At 42.4% G+C, this 21,493-nt stretch overlaps 1 protein-coding gene across 1 annotated transcript in view; it reads left to right on the forward strand.

Moving 5' to 3' along the window:
- The window catches only part of FTO (FTO alpha-ketoglutarate dependent dioxygenase), a 389,618-nt gene that overhangs the window by 35,460 nt on the left and 332,665 nt on the right, over positions 1-21,493 (forward strand). The window lies entirely within an intron of this gene.

The raw sequence follows: 21,493 nt of genomic DNA on the forward strand, positions 1-21,493 counted from the left end.
CCCAGGATGACCAAGGAATGTGGCCTTTGTTAACCATATAATACAACCGCTTGACACAAATACATATAAAAGCAGGATTAGAACTTGGAATCATTCATGCAACACATTTAATTAGCACATTCAGTGTTCCAGGCTGTTGCCCGAAGCTGAAGATACTGCGCTGAATAAGAGGGACGACCCCTGAACTCGTAGGGCTTATAGACAAGTTGGACGCAGAGATTACGGGAGAGACGCTTACAAAGTAGTGGCATAGCTTAGAATGGGGGAACACACAGTTTGCTGTGCAGTGAATGGACGCCAGCTAACACTGACTTGGGGGGGTCTGAGAAGGCCTCCCGGAGGAGGTGGCATCCTCACCCACATCCTGAGGCAGGATTCTGTTCGTCTCTGAAACTGATGCATTGACCACCCTCTTTTTTGTGTAGGTGCTCTCGAAAACTCCAGGCCAAACCAAGTCTGCTCTTCAAGTGGGGACTGGCCATGGGGATTCCACGTACTTCTTGGAGCGCAGTTGAGTCAGCAGCTCCGGAAGCGGCACAGCACAGGGCCAATAGCATCGTCTTCGAAGAAAGGCAGATACAAGTTCCTGCCTCTGACTGGCAGTGTAAGAGAGGGTTTTCCTGAGCCTCAGTTTCTTATTTTATGAAACGGAGGGAAATAATACGTAGCTGTGTAGACATGTTAGTGGAAACAGCCAGCTCTGATGGGGCGTTGAATACCCGCAAGGCTCTTTTCTAAGAGCTTCTACTTTAAAGGCTCTTACTTTAAAGTACATGTTACTCCCGTGAAATAGATCTTACTGTTATCTCCTCTTTTCAGGTGAAGAGACTGGGGACAGAAAGGTTAATAATGTGCTTGGAGACCTGCAGCTAGTAGCTGGGAGAGCTAGGTTGAAACACAGGCTGCCTCGCTCCTGAGTCCGTCGTACCGAGGAAAGTCCACCAGACTCTTCCTCTCGGCTCTGCTTTGATGGGACAAACCAAGTCAGGCTCCTGGCTTCGTGTCTCTGAAATACTGCACCATCAGTGAACAATTTCTGCCCGCACCCTGGTCGGTGCGGAGTCCTTTCTGGAAATCTTGGGATCACCCGTTGTGTCACCATCTCTCTTCAGTCAGGCACGCGTCTTCCGGTCTAGGAGCAGCTCTAAAATCTGACCCCTCATTCCTGCCGCCTCTGCTTCAACTCAGATCCTCTCAAAATACCTCCTTCCAGCAAAATGGCAGCAGCCTCCTAACTGGTTTTCTCATCACTCTTCTTCCCTTCTCCCCCAGCATCTGCCCTCTTTGCTGGTCCATAGTCTACTTAGCTAATAAGATGGCTTTTCTTATTATTGGGCTGCTCTCAGTTCATCGTGGGTCTTAGTTAAATGTGATCCTGTTGCCTGTAGGATCAAGTGCAGGTGCCACAGGTGCGTAGGTGTCCTTTTATTTCCAGGCTGATATCTAACTTCCCTTTCCCTTCCCGGCTCTGCCCCCACCTGCCCTCCCCCTCCCAGGTCCCTCTGTTTATTTTGTCAGGGACACCCCTTCGACTTCACTTCATCCCTCCAACCCACTGTCCTCCGCCCCTCCCCCACCACGCACCTGGGGGCAAGTCCAGCTCCTTCTTGAGATTTAGCTCTAGAGTTTCCGCCTCTGCAAATCCTTCCTTCCGTTGTGCCCATTTACCAGTTCACTTTGTGCCTTGCTGTTGCATTGGTGTCCTTGGTCTGTCTCTTTGGTGGCAAGTCCCTGGAGAGCAGGAACCCTGTCTGCATCTGTCCCTGCAGTGCTGAGTGCAGTTCGCGCCAACAGACAGCCTCTCGTGATACGTATTTTTAATTTTGCGTGATGGACACATTTTCCTGATGTCTGTGTGAGGGAGATTCATATGTGCGCGTGCACACACAACCACACACACTCACACCCGCTCCCTCGCACTTATGTGTGTATGCTGGTGCTCCTTGTTACCCAGCGGCAGTATGAGCCTTCGTTTATTTTGCCTGCGTGGTGCCCTCTAGGGAAACATACATTGGTTCTGTCGGGCTGACTTTATGAGGAAAGAATGTGTATTCAGTGCGGTCTGCGCAGTTTTGTGGGTGCTTTTTCCAGCAATTTTTTAGCCACGTTAATAGCATGCTAGAAATCATCCCATTACACGGAGGGATTATAATGGAAAATAGCAGCTGTCCCCCTTATTCCTCCTCAACTTCCCCACTTTGAGATGACCACTCTTTCTTTTTCAAAAACAGCTTTATTGAGGGCGCCTGGGTGGCTCAGTCGTCTGAGCGTCCGACTCTTGATCTTGGCTCAGGTCATGATTTCATGAGCCATGAGATCAAGCCCCACTTTGGGGCTCTGTGCTGACAGTATGGAGCCTGCTTGGGATTCTCTCTCTCCCCCGCTCTCTGCCCCTCCCCTGCTCACACTCTCTCTGTCTCTCTGTCTCTCAAAATAAAACTAAATAAACATTCAAAAAAGCAACTTTATTGAGATGTGATTTACATACATAGTTTACCCATTTAACATATAGAATTCAGTTTTTTCCAGCTTATGCAGAGTTGTGGGACCATCACCACTGAAATCTAATTTTAGAACGTTCGCATCTCCGGAAAAAAACCCTTGTACTTGTCAGCTGTCACTCTCCATTCACTCCTATCAACCAACACTCCCAGCCCTAAGCAACTGGGAATCTACTTTCTGTGTTTATAGATTTGCCTGTTAGAGACATTTTGTATCAATGGAGACATTTAATATGTGGTCTCTGGTGACTAGCTTCTTTCACTTAGCATAATCTCTGTTTTCAGGGTTCATCCATGTTGTCGAATCTGTCAGTGCCTTATTTTCATGGCCGAATAATACTCCATTTTTTGGATGTACCACAATTTGTCCATTCATCACTCGATGGACACGTGGGTCTTTCCACTTTAGGGCTATTCTGAATGATGCTGCTGTAAACATCCATGCACAAGTTTTTGTGTAGACACAGGTTTTCAATTCTCTTGGGCATATGGATAGGAGCGGAATTGCTGAGTCATGTGGCAACCGCTCGTTTAACTTTTGGAGGGACCTGCTGGACTGTTTCCACAGCAGCTCTGCTGTAGTACATGCCCAGGAGTAATGGAAAAAGGGTTCCAATTTCTTCACTCCCTTGCCCGTACTTGTACTTGCCCTTCTTTTTACCTCTCTGCTTTAATTCTCACAATTCCTCAGTGTAGTTGAAGAAAAACATTCTTACTCTTATTTCATAGATGAAAACTCCCAAGTCATCAGACAGATGAAACAAGATGCCTAGTATACATGTAAATAAGAGGTGGAGAAGAGGCAGGGATAGTTCAAAACAACAGGTCATCCAAAAAGAATGAAAGAGCTTTGCCATCAGGTAGTTAGAGCTACGTCAGGGATATTTCCCATCCCCACATTTTCTTTTAAATCAGTGTGATTTTTTGTTTGTTTGTTTGTTTGTTTGTTTGCCTGCATCAAAAAAAATTGAGGTATCATTCACATAACATAAAATTAACCATTTTATGAGACGACTGCTCCTTGTCCGTGGGCTTTTCTAATGGTTATATTGTCTTGAAAAATATTTGCATGTGTTTAAAAGTACTTTGTTTATTTACAAAAAAAGAGGAAGAAATACAAATTCGATTACCAGAGAGCTATCATAGATCTACAGGAGGAACAAGAATATAAGGACCAGAGGGCAAACCGAAAGTCACTTGCTTTGAAGGAATTAAGATAATTGGGTTGCCTTTCTTCCATACTTTAGATATAGTCTTTTCAAAATTAGAAAGATATGCCTGCCTTGTATTCTGACATGAATATTTAGCAGTGTCATCTGTAACCCTAGGATCATACGGTAAATGTTAACAAGAAACACCAGAACTTGTGTTTTTCCTGTCGTATTGTTTTTCTACAGGATTGGTGACAGCTAGAACGGCTTTATGACATTGTGCCTGCAAAGCTGAATATTACACGTGTAGCTACCTGGGTAGGTGTAGAGTGTATTTTTTTAAGAGCTGGACATACTGACTGGATGTCATCGGTTACATCTGTTTTATAACCCTGAAGAATTTTACATATACTTGGACAAAAATTGGCGATAAGAATTTTATAATGAATTATATCTCCAGGGTGCATTTCTGCTAAGTGAATAGAACACATTCTGAAAACATGAACCTTCTGACGTGCACACACGATGAAGAAGTGCTTTATATAAAATTTTCAGTTTTTTGTGTGTGTGTTTCTGCTCATTGTGGTGTAGTTTTATTTTTTTGTGCGGAAACATGCACATTTCACAGTACGGTTTCTCAGTCTGTTTCGATTTCTCCATCTCATATTGGCTTGTTTTCACATAGGTACATGGTTTCTGTCCACTTTGGAGCATCGTGAGGACCACTGAAAATGTTATCTGTGGCTTAGCTGACAGTTTTTATTGCTGATCTGGTGGTTACCTGGTCTGTCACTTTTTCAGTGCGTTTTAGAGTCTCCGTGTCTCCGTAGACACTTTTCCTCAGTCCCCTGCCCATGTCAAAGTGAACACAGTTTCCCTGTGTATTCTAATTATAAAATACATGATGATACATTCAGACAGTACCGAAAGGTTTGAAGAGAAAGGGAAAGGCATCCTCAGTCTTACTTCCCAGATAAACAGAACCACTGTGAACATGTTGGCCCTAGCCAAATGGGGTTAGTCACCTAGCTACGTATAGCCTGTAGGGCAAATCTGGCCTCGACCTGTTTTCTTATGGCCCCTGAGCTAAGAATGGTATTTATGTTTTTGAATGGTTGGAACAAAATCTAAAGAAGTACTATTTTGTGACATGTGAAAATAATAGGAAATTTAAAATGTAGTTTCCATTAATAAAGTCTTACCGGAATGCATTCACGTTTATGCTTCTCCATACGGTATATGCCCACTTTCATGCTGGAATGGTGGACATGAGGAGCTCTGCCAAACCGATGGTCTTCAAAGCCTGAGGTATTTACTCTCTGGCCCTTTACAGAAAAAAATTTGCCGATCCCCGGTCTATGACCTTCAAGACTTTCTTTCCCTGTGCATTTATGTGAATATCTTGTGTGCACGTGTTTTAAACAATGGAGTCATCCTGTGTGCTTTTGCAATCCACCCTTTTTCATGGAATATTATGCTTACCAGGAACTTCCGCTAAGTTCTTTTTTGTTTGCTTATTCCACTGAATTGAAATCTGAGGACCATTGCTTTCTTTTTATGTTCTCGTTATATAAACTCATTAGATGTTACCCAGGAATGGTGATCATAATAGTGATAACTTGTCACTTAGAATTGGTTTTAACTGCTTAATGAATTAAGGACTTTTTTTTTTTTTTTTTTCACCTGACTCATGAGACAGGTAGTGGTGAAACTGCCCAAGGAGGTCACGAGGAGCCAGGATCTTTTTAGCATCCTGCTCTGCCATTCTCCGCATAGAATTTCATTGAAAGATGGCAAATAGACTCTGTCATTGCTACGTGACAGATTACCACAGAACTTCTTGGCTTGAAACGACAAGTATTTGTTATGTGACATGTTCTGTGGGTCACACGGATACAGCTTAGCGGAGTGCCTCTGGCTCAAGGTCTCTCATAAGGCTGCATTCAAGGTGGTGGCTGGGACTGTGGTTATTTTATTTTTTAAGTTATTTACTTATTTTTATTTATTTGAAAGAGAGAGAGAGCGAGCGAGCATGTGAGCGGGTTTGGGGCAGGGGGAGAGGGAGAGAGAGAATCCTGAGCAGGCTCCACGCTCGGCACGGAGCCTGACACGGGGCTCGATTCCACAACCGTGAGATCGTGACCTGAGCTGAAACGAAGATTCGGACGCTTGACCGACTGGGCCACCCAGGCGCCCCAATTATTTTAAGACCAGAGCGAGGTAGGAGGGGGTCTGTTTTCAAGCTCACTCTTGTGGCCGTTGGCTGGCCTGTTGGCTGCAGGAGACATCAGTCCCTCGCCACACGGGCCTCTCCTTAGGGCAGTTTGCAACGTGGCAGTTAGCTTCCCCCATGTTGTCTCTGTGAGTGTGTGTGTGAGAGAGAGAGAGACAAGAAGTTTCAGTCTTTTTGTAACCTAATCTTGGAAGTAACATCGCATCACTCCTGTAGTATTTTTTTTTCTTTTTTGTTGGAAGTGAGTCACTAGGCCCAACCTGTGCTCAAGGGGAAGAATTCCATGAAGGGTCTGAACACCAGGAATTAGGAATTATTGAGGGCTATCCTAGAGATGGCTTACATCAGTCAGCATGAGGTTTCACTTAAAGGTGATGGGTAGACCCTCAGCCAGTGGTCCAAGGTCCATGCAGGAAGGAGAGGGTAGAAAGGCTTTTTTTTGTTGTTGTTGTTAGGAAAACAATAGTAGGTTTACACTTGTGTTTCATCAGCTAGAACTATGCCACAAAGCTACCCTAGCTGCCAGGCAGTGTGGGAAGGCAAACTTTTTAGGTGGGCCCGCTGTTGCCCGAGTCAAAATCAGGATTTTGTTGATGAGAACAGTTGTCAAAATAGATGCTGGGTGGGCACCAGGTGGTATATCTACTATACCCCACCATCTAAGGTGGTTGTAACGGGTTCAGCGACGTAACAACCGCACACTTGTCTGGTTTATAATATGCACTCAATTAAACAGTAGCTATGCTTATTGCTATTACTTATACATTATAATGTCGCTTTGGAAGTTGGCTTGTTGAGATAATGTTCTCTTGCAATGATACTGAAAGAAGTAGCATGGAAAGAAGAAACTAAACATTTATTGATGGCCTGGTATGTGCCAGGCATTTTATTGATACGTTATCTGATTTAATTCTCGCAGAGAACTTGCGAAGTGGGATTATTTGCCCCATTTCACAGACGAGGAAACCAAGGCCCAATAACGTTGAGTGGATTGTTCAAGGAGCACATCCCACTGTTGTGCCTTGAATGGGTCAGAGACTGTAACGATCTGTAGTTTAGCTCTTAGCTCTTGGAGTGAGCAGGTAGGGATTGGGGCAGCTGGATCCTCTGGGCCCTTCAGCTCCAGCCCAGCAGCCTCTTCTGGTTACAGCACCGCGCCTTGCAATGATCATTTTTTGCATGCTGCATGATGCGGCACAGGCTTGAAAGTACTGCTCTATCGGCGAGTAGGGAGCACAGCTGGAACTTGAACCCAGGCGTGTTTAAGTCCAGAAGCCGCCCTTCTTTCCGTGATTGGGCCCTCCCCTATGTCTAGAAACAGTGAATCTTAGGCTAACATAGGAGTTCAAATCCAGCTTCATTGAATACATAATTCGATGTATTGAAGAAATAACATTTCTTTTGTACTTAATGTCTCTCTTCCTTACATTTCTCTTTCTCTCGTGTTTCTCCCTCCCTTGTTCTCAATATACCATCGCATGCTTAAGAGGGGGTTTAAAAAGAGATTAGGGTTTCAGACGATAAAGTTAGTTAACATTATTTGCTATTAAACTGTAATCTGCATGGAAACTGACTTGGCCACTAGGTGTCTCCTTTTGGTTCTGTTCTGTGTCCTCTTAGAAGGCACCTAGGACGTATATAAGGAAGATTAAGCAACAACAGAAGATTAAAAAGTAAATGGGATCTGTACTCTGAGGATTCCAGTTGCCTTTTTTTTTTTTTTTTTTTGGTCTTTTACTCTCTACTTCTGTTCCTCCTTGCTCATGGGCTGATGTTTAGATAATAGATCAGTTCTCTGGAAACTTAGATGAGTCTTTGATAACCTCCTTCTCGCTTATTTAACTATTGTAAAGTGGGCAGAAAGAACTTCCGGGCTCATCTAGACAGGTAGTAAAATAACCAGATTGTGTTGCCCTAATATTTTAGGGACAATTTTAATAACAATTTATTATCATGGGAATACTTGTGTTACGAGGCAAATAATGATTGTATTATTAATATTAATTTCCCTGTTCTCTAATACAGTAATATTGACTGTAACCTACATGTGTTATTTTCTGCAGTTCTCACAGGAGCCCTACATCGTTGCCATTTTCCCCCTGAGGTTAGAGATAAAGAAGTTGAAGCTTAGAGATTGGTTAATTTGGCTTCAAGTTTAATAGAGTTTGGTTGCTTTCATATTGCGTCCCCTCCATTTGGAAGTGGTTAATTCATTATAGTAGTGGGGAGAGTTCAATTTGAGTCAATACAATTTAAAGTACTCAAGAAATAATTCCACCAAGAGCACTTCCGGAATCATGGTCTGGTTGCGAGCGCAGAACTCCTGTTTTCCGCAAGTTGCCTTGTAGAAGTGAGCAGTGTCTCTGGATGTGGGCTCCCTTCAGGAAGGCTACAGGCTCTTTGCAGAATTACAAATTGTGTACACTCAGGGATCACTTCCTTTCACTTGCCTACAAATGCGGCACCCATTATCATAGAAACAGCAGGGCATTTGACAGCTCAGGTTCAGACCCCGAGCTTCATAGAATGGAACATTCTTCTTATGCAATTAGGGGCACACTAAAAAGATGGAAATGCAGCTAGGCCTAGGGTTTTCTGAGACTGCTGGCTGATAAGCTCTCTTTTACTCGAATTTCGATTCTGCATTAATTTCCCGCTTTCTCCAATCGTCTTAAAAAAAAAAAAATCAGCTCACGCTAGGTTTTCTTTAGTCTCGAGTAATTTAATTGTGCTTAGTATCTCTCCAGTTGACTCCCCAGTTGTGGTGGTGATTTCTGCAGACCACAGGAAAATGTATAACAAATGTGAGATGAGAGAACGTTGTCAGGCAGGTAGCATTTTCTCTGGGAACTTGGAGCCCGGAGAGGGAGCGGTCCCCAGCGCTAACAGGCACACCCCCAAGATTTGCCTCCAACACTGTCAGTTCTCTCTCTTTGTTCCCTTTCCCGACTCACTTTCTGCCAGGGATTTGTGACATATTTTGTAGCAGATCAAATGAGCCCCTGACACCTGATTGCCGAGTGCTTCTTGTTTACAGTTGCTTTCCAAGGACACCTCGACAAGATGGAAAGCTTAACGCACAGTAATTAAATTTGCATCTGCTCTGTGACAGGACTCAAAGGAATTTTTTCCCCCTCCACATATGAATCTCATTGTGGAGCTCCTACTGTCTTTGACCATACAACATCTAAAAAGGCAAGATGTGGACAGGTAAACAAACATTGGTTCAGTCTCCTGCCTATCATTATAATGATGAATATTAATTAAGATCGCTGTTCCCCCTTTCTTACTTGATTTCCTACTCTTCACCTACTTGTTCAGCCAGATTTATAACCGGTCCTAAATACAAGAACTGTGGCTTGGAGGTGAGTTTTTCTTTTTAATCTTTTTAAAGGAAAACAAACATTGCTGAACAATCCGGATTGGTTTAACACCCTTTGGATTGTACATTTCTCACAAATGCTAATGAATAATTCAGTAAAGCCAAACACAATCTGCTGGTGGTATCCAGTGTTATTCACACTTGCTAATGAATAATTCCCTTTGGCTTTTAGAGAGCAGCTCTAAGGAGTGACTTCTGAGACTCAGATGGGTTATTATTGGGCTATTTGTCAGTGTCCTTGGGGCATTGTGAGCCAAAGTCCAACTTGGCTATCCACTCCACATCCCTTCTCTGATTCTTCTGGGAAACATGCCGCTATTTCTGTCCCAGCCTTTTAGCCCTCAAATGTTGCTGTGAAAGAGGCAATGCTATAACGGGATTCAGCTCCACTGTAATTTCATTGAGTCACTTCCTTCATTGCTTCATTCAAAGAAAGAAGTTTTTATTGAACACCTTACGAGGCGCAAAGTACTGAGCATGACATTGTGTATGTGCAGAGGTGAAGATAGATTTTATGTGATAGGCCCTTAAAGAGAGCGTAGGGCATATAGGAGAGGCATGGGGTCTTAGAGGAAGATGCACAGGGTCTTTTTATCAAAACGATCAGTTACCACTTTCTCATTGTGTTCTCAGGTATGCATTTCAACGCCTGTTTGCTATTGATGGTGTTGTATGAGGGTTATGTTGCTTTGGATAAGCCTAAAATTCGATTAATCTTGGAACCGCTCAGGATAAGCCCTATAACATGATACCAGAGACAACGGGGTAAATCTTGTTCATTTCTGCTGCACCGAAGTCAGGAATGTGGTGTATGTCCTGGTTTTATTAGCCTGGAAAGTGTAAAGATGATGAATGTAGATTTATTTATGCCTGAGTTGTCTGTATACCTCACCTTAGCAGTCATGCTGCATAACGTAAAACGTGAGATCAATGAGGCACACCTAGCCATAGTGAGATTGTCTCTGGCATCCCTGTATCTGCGTTAGCTTTTTCGGTTCAACTCCTAGTTTTTCCTCTTCTTCCTGAGCACGCTGGAAGATTATAACTCCTGGCTTTCTTATAGTGAGGTGGGATCATGTGGTTACTTCAGACCGATGAAATGTAAGGGGAAGTAGCAGGTATCATTTTCTGGTCAAGACATTTAAGAACCGGGGTACCATTTGCATATATTCGCTTTCCCTGCCACAGTGACCTTGGGGGCCATGTGTTCTAGACTGTGGAGTCTACATTAGGTTGGGTCCGTGAATGACTGTGGGGCAGAGCCCATCCCCTCCCCCACTGGCCCATAGTGGACATGGAATTTGAGCAATGTGGACCTTTGTTGTATAGAACTCCTGAGATTTGAGAGTTTACTCACGATGGAGACTGGACCATTTTTACTAACACAGAGGGATTAGTGCAGGAGAGGGTGTGTATGTGTGTGTGTGTGTGTGTGTGTGTGTGTGTGTGTGTGTGTGTTATCCAGTCCCTGATATTCTGCAAGATTTCAGCTAGCTTTGCAGAATGTAGTTTCAATTGGGAATTGGAGGGTAGACCTAATATAGGGAGAGAGAAAGAGTTTATTTCATCAATGACCGAGGAATCTCTGGGAGAAATAACTTTGGTATAAATAGGCTCATGGAAATGAGAGAATAATTAGTAAGGAAAACCAGAGGTGAGGCTATTGTAATTCATGTAATTCAAAAGTAATGAATATTTAATTGTATGTAGCATGTTTAATTGGTAAGATTATAAAACCTGTAATTTTTCTCTTTGCTTATAGTTTATACCGGAGGGTGGCCCTCGAGCTAAGAAAGGTTTTTACATTTTTAATAGATTGTAAAGAAAAGAAGAAGGAGGGTATTCAGTAAGGGGCTATATGTGGCCTACAAAGCCTAAAATATTTATTGTATGGTCTTTTGCAGGAAATGTTTGCTGACCTCTGTTTTAAAATCTCCATACATACACTATTACCAAAAAGTATCACCTTCACTAAAATGTGAGTTCCTCAAGAACCAGAAGTCAAAGGTTTTATTAATCTGTGTAATTAATTTGTAATCTGTCTTTCTGCCTAGCATCTGTTTTAAAATCTCCATACATACACTATTACCAAAAAGTATCACCTTCACTAAAATGTGAGTTCCTCAAGAACCAGAAGTCAAAGGTTTTATTAATCTGTGTAATTAATTTGTAATCTGTCTTTCTGCCTAGCATGGTGCATAACACGGCACAAGGGCAGAAAAGTTATGTGATTCAATTTCGTACAGAACATGGGAGATATGACATTTTAGAAGATGAGAACTGAGAAGAAATCACGGAAGGCCATAGGTTTGAAGAAATAGAAGTTTTCCTCCTCTGTTCTCTTGGCTGGTGACAGTTTTGGATTTTTTTTAAACCTCATAGAGATGGACATTCATTTCACTTTATACTCATTTTCAAAATAAATGTCCTATTTTGAAAGGTTTTAAAGGTATTCACTTCTGCTCTGGTATCACAGTATCGGTAGAGTCTTTTTGTAAATCTATTCGTTGTTGATGTTTTCTCCTTTTCCCCGGGCAACACCCAGGTCTCTTTTTCTTTTTTGATTATTTTCGTGAGAGTTTCTATAGATTCACTCGCTCATTCATTTGCTCGCTCACAGATACATACCCATGGGAAATGAGGGCATGTCCACACAAAAACGGTTACACAAATGCTCAGAGCAACATTACTCATTATAGCCCGGAGTAGAAACAACTCAAAATATCCACCAACTGATGAATGGATAAACAAAATGTCGTGTATCCCTATGATGAAATATTATTCTGCAGTAAAAAGGCGTGAGCTACTGATGTGTGCTGCAACACTGATAAACCTTGAAAACATTATGCTAAGTGAAAGGCAAACACAAAAGCCTACAGACTGTATGATTCCATTTATGTGAAAGGTCTCTAATAGGCAAATCCACAGAGACAGAAAGCAGATTAATGATTGCCTGGGGCTGGGAGTGGGGCAAGGCAGGAATTGGTGGGGGGAGGTGGGGGGGGTGGAGGGGGGTGGGGAGGGCGGGGGGACCGCTGGTGGGGGCGGGGGTTCTTTTTAGGGTAATGGCGAAGTTCTAAACTTAGATTGCCATGATGATTGCAAAACTCTGTGAATATACTAAAAACCGTTGAAGTGTATGCTCTAAATGGATGGATTTTATGTTTTGTGAATTATATCTCAATAAAGATATTAAAAGTAATTACACAGTGGATTGCTCATTTTTTGGTTATGCTGCTGATTATATACCCTCTTACTCAAGTAGCAGTTAGGATTTGAATCTCTTCTGTTGTTTCTTCTTGAATAAAAATTTTTTGGAAACAAATTGATTTATATTCAAATTCCCTCTGACCCTATTCTACATGAATTTATTCCACTTTGTATACTGACAGGTGCACAAGGACATATGCACAAGAATATTCACTATGGCATTATTTCTAGTGGCAAAACATAAGAAACAGCGTAAACTGTCCATCAGAAAAGGACATGTTAAAAAAATTCAGGAAGACGTAGCTGGTGAACTGCCCCAGTACCTTTAAGAAGAGACACTTGTACATGTGCCAGTACGAAACCGTCTTCAAGATATTTAAATTAAAAAAGCAGGATGCAGAATACTTGTTACTATTTACGTAGAATGCTTGCCTAAAGATAGAGCATCTCTGGAAAGATTCAGGGACAGGTAGTTACCTTTTTAGGAGGAGAAGTTTGGGTAGGCCAAGTCATAGGAGAGAGCTTTGTGCAGGGTTAGACCTTTTTTATACACTTTTTTTTTTATAGCAGCATTATTCATAATAGTCAAAAAAGTGGAAACAATGCAGATGTCCATCAACTGATGAATGGGTGAGCAGGGTATGGTATATCCATCTATGTGCATCTAAGTAGAAGAGCTGGGTCAAAGGGGAGTTGTCTCTAAATCAGTTTTGTTTTGGGGAATTTTTTTTTTTTTTTAATTTTTTTTTCAACGTTTATTTATTTTTGGGACAGAGAGAGACAGAGCATGAACAGGGGAGGGGCAGAGAGAGAGGGAGACACAGAATGGGAAACAGGCTCCAGGCTCTGAGCCATCAGCCCAGAGCCCGACGCGGGGCTCGAACCCACAGACCGCGAGATCGTGACCTGGCTGAAGTCGGACGCTTAACCGACTGCGCCACCCAGGCGCCCCTGTTTTGGGGAATTTTAACTCAAGAAGACAGTCTTCAAATATTTAAAAAAAAGAATTGTTTTTAAGTTAAGTTGATTCCTATACCACAGCTCAACAACCAGTCTAGCCCATGTTTATGCATAACCCCTTTTCAAGCCACGTGGAATAATTTGTTTGGAGACTCATCCCTTCTCCAGCAGCAGCAACCCCCCCACTCCCCCCCCCCCCCGCCAAAAACTAATGACGGAACAATTATGTGGTTCCACAGTAATTTTAACACCATCTTCTAACCCGGCTGTGTGGTAGCAGTCTATCTGCAGGGCAGGAATGTGGCTTGCAAAGGACAGTATCACATTGCCCACAATTATTTTAATGTCTCCTGTGAAATGATAAATGAAGTTTTATAGTTATAATAAAAGTAAACGCATTTCCCCCAAGGTATAAAGAGTTTGCAAGTAAAATTTGCATAGTCAGATGTGCTTCTTTTTTTTAAAGAATCCTTCTTTGAGGGCTTAAAAAAAAAAAAAAATCCCAGGATAGGTTTTCAATGCGGGCATTTATTTCATCAGACCCTATAAGGATGAATGAAGTACGAAATGTTATAAGAGTTGTATGAAAATGTTCTGAGATTTATAGCTGTCCCTCTAGGAACTTACAGTTTTTTGTTGGTGGTGTCATTGAAAAAGTCTTCCAAGTTTTGTATCCGGGTGCATGCTTCGTAACATTAACTTCATGTAATTTGCAAAATACTGGCTGGGATTTTTCATGGTCCTAGGAGGTCCCGTAATTTGACTGTAACTCCTGCTTCTTATTATTTGGTGCCACTTTGGTTTGCGTCTCTCCTAATTATCGTAAAGCCTCCAGCCTACGCCCCTCGTTCCTCGGTGAGACCACCACCCTGAGAGGTGAGCAGCTCTTGTTCACGGTGTTTGACACAGTGCCCCCTACTGTAATTCAGAGGTCTCTGCAAAAGAGCTCACTGGGCTAAGTGTGGGGCTGTAGAAGCAACTCCCCTTCTCCCTACTTGTGCAGCTTTCTGCCGTCGCATGAAGCTAGGAGTCCCAGGCTGTCTTTCCAACCCCTGGAGACCTGGCTGCTGTGTTGTCATTGAAAAGAGCTTCCACTTTCTTCCTGTTCCTGCCGCTCGCTACCGCGTGACCCCCAGCCAGCGGCTGCTCCTGTTTGCTCACCGTTTGCGTGACAGGGCACCTCGCTTTGTGCAATTTTGTCTTTGTTTAATTTTTATATCTTCCGTGCCTTGGCCGTGAAACTTGGGTTTGGAAATGTCTATGACTTAAACCCTGCTGTGAATCCTCCCATAATCCCCCCAGGTAGGCCCTCCATATGAGTTTTAGAAGTTGAGATCGATGACGGTGATGATGCGATGCCACTTACTGTGGGTTTGTGTAAGCCCATCCATTTGTACGGTTAACCTGTGAAGAACCATATGACTTTTTCTGAGTCAGTTTCCCTGAGTACAGCTGAGCCGTGGTGAGGCCCAGAGAGTTTGTTGGCTTCTTCGAGATTACTCAGCTGTTTAATTTGAGCTGAATCTGCAAGTTAGAATTTCAGGCCCGAAGCATTTTCCATAAACGAAACTGACTTACAGGCTCAAAGATACCTTGGACTCCAATGGGGGGAGGGGGCGGTGTCTAGAAATTGCTGGTGAGTCAGGACATACTACGCCCCATTAAAATACCTCAACAGTGAAATACTTTGGAAAAAAAAAATAATGCTTAAGTGTTTAAAATTTTATCCCCCTTCATTATGATCAAAGGAAGTAAGAGATCTTCTTGGAAAATATTCCCGATTGTCTTTAGTCTTCCAGGTACTTCTACAGCTTACTGACAGCATGCCAATATTGCTGATAGTGATTCTTCCTCTTGATGGTATTGTTCGGTTAGCCTGAAGAGAAGCTTGTGCTGGCACAACTGTGCAGCCCGTTCTGATGGCTGTGGGCAAGCCAGGGGCCATGTCTTCTTGCCCAGGTAGAAGGGCTGACCTGTTACTGTGGCTAGTTGGCATGTACAACATGTGTTAGAAGAAGTAATTATTTTTAGCCGACTGACTATGACCAAGATTAATAGCTCTTGAAAGAGCTATAATGAAAGACTGCCCCAACTGGCTTCCACATTATTCTTTATTTATCCCGCTCTCATCCCTGTCACCTTTGGGCATCAGCCAAATGTCATTTATGTGAGATTTGCCCCTTAGATGTGAGAGGCTCCTCTTTCTTAATGATGGGAGGTGATTGGGCTGCAGGGCTGAGGCACTTGGGCAGTTGACATGACCCGGAGAGTCCCTCCAGGTCTGTGGGAGTCACAGGAACAGGACACTCACTCCCGAGGGAGGAAGAACATGAGAATGTTCAGCTGTCTGATGCAGATCATTGAGGTATACTTGAGGATTATAGGGAGTAGTTCAAGGGCTCCATTGCCAAGTCTCTATATTTCTGTGGCTCTTCTGTTTGGAACATTTGCAAGTTTCCTATTCTGAATTTTTTTTTTTTAAGTAAAATCATCAACAATTTCCAGTTTTATAAAACTTGGAAATCTCCTCATGGTAGGGACTTTGGAAAAAAACCCCTAGTCCCCGTTGCCTTCTCCTGTCATGGTTTTTCAAGTGTACTTAGCTACCCAGAATGCAAGCTGCACTTCCCAGTCTCCTGTACAGCTTAGGTGTGGTCATGTGGCTAATAAGAGGATGTATCCTCTGGTAGTTTCTGGGATGTTCCCTTAAGAGAAAGGTGCTGTGTATGCCTTCTGCCCTTTTCTTCCTAGGCCCTTCCTTTTATCTTGCTGCCTGGGATGTCGGTGCTGCATTTAGATCTTGGGAGCGAGGGCCAGTCCTTAGGGGTAGCGGAGTGGGTAAGCGGGCCGCGGTGGCTTGAGTCTCTCCAGACAGTATGAGAACTAACACCCCAGTCTGGCTGAGCCACTGTCATTTTGAGTTTTCTGTCACTTGCAAGCCAAACCTTAGGTGATACATGGTTTGTACGCATTGCAGCAGAGGAAAATAAATCCCGAGCCCTTGGACTCCTGCTCTCGTTCTAAATCACACTGTCAAAATCGAAAGCTCCCTCACTCTTCCTTCTTTCAATCCCGCAAATTAAAGCAACCTACCAAAAAGATAATGCATTCATTGATTTAAGAACTAAAGACATGAGAGATACATGAGAGGCAAAATAGCCAGTGGGCTGGACCAGGGAGTAACTCATTCGGGGAAATGATCACCAGCCTTCGTGGCCGTCTCTAAGACTTAGGTCAGGGAGCCCTCACCACTTTCTAGTGTTGGTGGCAGCAACAGCCTCTTTTCTCAGCTTAGTAGAGCGCCTTAAGGATTCAGCTTCATTTGTTTTCGTAAGGACCCGGGGAGCTTTTGAAAATTTCAGGTTTCAAATGTCAAGTCTTTTCAGTGCTTTCAGTTCCCTTGTACGATAGCGCTGTTTATATTTTGCCTGATTCTGGTTTTAAGCCACAAGGTTTGCATGGGGCCATCCTTTCTCTAATATTATCCATATTAGATCAAATGTACTATATTAGCTACAGTGGGTTGCCAATTATTATTAACACAACCCTTTTAAAAGAGATGCTGAGACATGTAATTATTTTTCATGACTTTAAAAACTTTAGAAGGAGAAAAGCAGCTATTTGGTTCACTGTTTCATTAGCATTTGTAAAGTGAACCAAGAGAGAGGTTTTCTGTGCAGTGTTTTTCCTTGCTGTTTCTTGCCTTTTAATTTGGAGAATAGCAGGACCTTGTCTTTTGTTCACACACGGAAAAGTCCATTCAGCTGGAAAACAGAACAGTGTGCTCTTTGTGTACTCAGAGCCTTTGAATGCTTGTGGTCACACACTAGTTGCTGTTTAACTACAATAAAATTGTGACCAAAGGAGATAAACATTTAAAGGATAAATGACAGGGCTGTTAATTCAAAAGCAAGTTTTGTAGCATTGTTATTTTTAGCTAATAGGTATATAGCCAGGAGTCATGGGGATGGCTTTTAAGTCTGAAACTAGTGAAATCCTAGTTTCTATCCAGTAAAAAAAAAAAAAAAAAAAAAAAAGTCACTGGATATTTTTAATGGCTGATCATTCTGAGTTTTAGCAAGTCACTTTAATGCGTCTAAACTGTCTTTAGAAACTTCTAAGAATTTACCTGATGTGTTTGCTAAGCTTGGCTGTGTCATATATGAGTGTGTGTATGTACACACCTATATGTACATGTTTATATAATGCCAAGTGTATAATTTAAGAAAAGAGCCTTCAGGGCTTTTATAAGTGTATGAATTCAGAACTTGATCTGTCTTCATGCCTCTAAAGCATTATAATCTGCCTGCCCTTTTGTGGAAGAAAAGCATCTTTGAGAATTTCCTTTCCCTATAGGTATATAAAGGGTAAATCTCTGTTTCTGCCTTTCTCCTCTGTGTGTGTGTGTGTGTGTGTGTGTGTGTGTGTGTGTGTGTGTGTCTTGCAGCTAAAATCTGGGTCTTTGGCATATGACCCTTTGAAAAGAGCTGGTTTGGGTTGTAGTGAGGGTATTGAGGGGTTGGACTGCTGTTTATTTCCTGAGACACGAAATATACAAGGTCCCTTTTTGTTGCCTAGTGCTGGGATGTATTTTACCTAATCTTACTCTTCCTTTGAATTATCCATCCTTTTTCCAGGATACCCCACAATAAAATAAATCTAACTATATTTTGCACGTCTTTTCCTTTTATGAGTTCACATTTCATTATAGCAGGGATCTTAAACTTTGCCCACCTACATGGACCAGATAAGGAAGATGATTAATGGAAGTGGCAACTCTGTCTCAGTTTAGGAGAGACCACATGACTGGTGGTGCCAGTGGGGAAACCAGAAGTACATACACTGCCTAGAGGGGCCAGCTATAACCTAGCTTTGGTGTGTCAATGTGGGCCTGGTATTTGCAGATACTTACATTTTTTTTTTTTGAAAGAAGCTCAAAATGTGGATTTTTATTTGAAAGCTCTTTATTGTAAAGAGCTGTTTGTGAATTGAGTTGTAAAACTTATGTGGTCCAGAGGTGCCAGGGTGGCTCAGTTGGTTGAGCGCCCAACTCTTAATTTTGGTTCAGGTCATGATCCCGGGGTCATGGGATCGAGCCCTGCTTTGGGATCTGCAGTGAGTGTGGAGCCTGTTTGAGATCCTCTCTCTCTCTCTCTCTCTCTCTCTCTCTCTCTCTCTCTCTGTCTCTCTCTCCCTCTGCCCCTCTACCCCACTCATATTCTCCCTCTCTTTCTAAAATATGAATAAAATAAAAGAAAATAAAGAATAAAATAAAACTTATATGGTCCAAAAGGCCACATTTACCTCCGCAGGCTGGAAGCAGCCTAGGGCCTGCCCTTTGTGATCCCTGTTATTTAGAGTAGTTACATAGCTGATGTAATCAGAGAAGGAAATGTGCCGATTCCTCTTCAAGGAAGTTGAGCGGCCTGAAGAAAAATATGCAGGTTGATATTTGGGGATATCTAAAGAAAAGGATAGTCTTCCATCATATCACCCTACAGCAAGGCCCACCAATTGACAAACTCAGTTTCTGCACATATAGCTTCCAATTCCATTTGTGTGGTGTGGCCTCACTTGAACTTATAATTGATAGGCAAGGATCATCAAACGTGGAAGGATGCCTCCAAAAAATAGGACAATACAAAGCAAAGAATGGAAGGAAGGGAATACAGAGAAGCAGTACGATGTAGAGAGTAGAAGACAAAACTTCAAAACAAGTTACGATATTCTTAGGTGAGGAAAGGTACTTCATGAAACAGGAACAAGAAGTTTATAAAAAGGAATGCTCATACTGTTAATTCTGTTGTGATCATGTATTATGGTGATATTTTTAAAGAAAGGTCATCTTTATATATTAGAGGTACATACCAAAGAACTATCGTGGAGAGCTTATGATGTCTGAGGCTTGCTTTGAAGTAATTCAGAAAAAAAGGTAGGATTGGAGAACAGGTGAGCTAAGATGAGTAAAATGTTGGTAATTGGTGAGGCTGTGTAATGAGTACATGAGGGCTTACTCTACGGTTCTCTCTACTGTGTGTTTAGAATTTCCCATTGTAAAGTATATAAAAAAAAGAACATTTAGAGAGCAAGAAAGAACTCTCAGAAATCCAAAATATAATAACAAAAATCAAAATTCCAATAGGATTAGAAAACACGTAGAACAAAAAAGTAACGCAATGGAAAAGAAGAGAGGAAGGGTATAAAAATAGAGAATCTGTCCCGGTGGTCCAGTATCTCACTCTACAAGGTTGTAGGATGAGAACCAAAATATCAGAAGAGAAGAAATGATCAAAGAAATAATACAGGGTAATTTCCTTGATCTAAAAGATAGGAATGATTTTTGAAATCAGAAGGGTCCACTGAGTGCCCAGCACAAGGGATGAAAACTGACACCTCCAAGTCCTTCATCATGAATGTTTGGAGCCCTGGAGAGAAAAAGAAGGTCTTCTTAGCAAGCACGGAGCCCTCACTTCTGTTCTCAGCTGGCTTGGGTACTCCAGGGTCCAGACTTCTGTGCGTCTACTGCTTTCACACCGTAAACCATTCATTCCTCCCTTGGTCAGGGTTGTGCTGGTTGCCTGGCTATTGGGATTGAGGGAAAGATGTGAGGTCTAACTTCTATTCATAGACTTCTGACCAGGCTGTCTGTTTTCACCTCTACTTCTGAAATGCACTTGCCTCCAGAGGTCCCTGGTTCCTGTGATTCCTGAGCCTTTCTGGAGATGGTGGCCAAAATCAGCTCACTATTTACTGGTCTTCCTCTTATCTCCCCCAATCCCTGCCCTACCAACAGGCTTCAACTTTTCCTGTTCTGTTGCGCTAGCTAGCATTCCCTTCCTGCCTTCCAGGATGTGGGGTTGACATTTTTCATCCGCTGATATCTTCTCTCTCATTCTCTTGGTTTTGGGAGGGAGCCAAGTGTCTGTTTTATATCTGCCACGTTTAAATGAAAGGCAATTTGTTGTGTTAATCATTAATTTGGGTGTCAGAGTTTCTTTTCCTACGGTTGATCTGGAAATCAGAACAATAAAGCAAAATTTAGTATGTAGAATATAATTTCGTCCTTAACATCTTCCTCGACTGCTGTCCCTCAGATATATCTGTTCTACCTTCTCTGAAATACCGTGGGCCTCAAAAACTTGGGCTCAGTTTAGCAATGAATTCTATACCGTTTTGGGTCTTATTCTGAGCATTCAACGTCTGCTTCGTCACCCAACTAGATTTTGTAGCTTGTGAACGTAGAGTGATGTACTTGTCCGTGGCTTACGTGTTGCCCGTGGCTCCCGGCAAATCTGAATTCAATAAATACTCGCTGATGAGAGTGTACTACTCAAATTTTTATTACTTTGCTTGTATGTGTGTGCTGTGTATTTCTGTTTCAGGGTCCTCAGAGCTTTCATGCTCAGAGATCAGTAGGAAGGAATAAGTGTAACGAGTAGGCTTTGGGAGTAACATTGTTAAGTAAAAAATGTCATTGGTGTACGGCTTCGAAAGTCCTTTACTGAAATTGTAAATTCTCAGCTGTATTTAGAAAGAGAAGAAAAGGAGACCTGACTAGTCCTATTGAGGAAGGGCCTGGAACTTGACTTCCGATTTTGGACTTGTGTAGATGGCCTGTTTCACAGGGTGTCTGCTTCCTGACTGTTCCCTGTAACAAGTCCTTGTGTTTATTTTAAGTTCTTGCCTCTTAGCACAGGATAGCTTCCGTTCGGAGTGTGCCACTCTAGTGTAAGCAACAATGCTGTCACTTTCTCTAAAGTCACCTTCTTTATTAAAGAAACTCTTTAATAGTTCCACATATTCTGTAGTTATGCATTTCTGTGAGTGCTTACCGACCCCAGCAGTGTTTAATAAATTATTGAACTTCGAAGAACCTTTGAGAAGCAAGGGCTTTATGTGACTGAGCAGCAGACATGAAAAAACGCTATCCTCCAGAGTATCTAACAGACAGAAATAGAGGCTTGATCAGACAATATAAGCACCGAGTGAATGATGGTAATACCATGAAATATTTACATCCGTAGAGCATGCTAGGGTGGGGAGGAGAGAGAGTGGG

Source organism: Prionailurus bengalensis, chromosome E2 (assembly GCF_016509475.1).
Source record: "Prionailurus bengalensis isolate Pbe53 chromosome E2, Fcat_Pben_1.1_paternal_pri, whole genome shotgun sequence".
Lineage (NCBI taxonomy): Eukaryota > Metazoa > Chordata > Mammalia > Carnivora > Felidae > Prionailurus > Prionailurus bengalensis.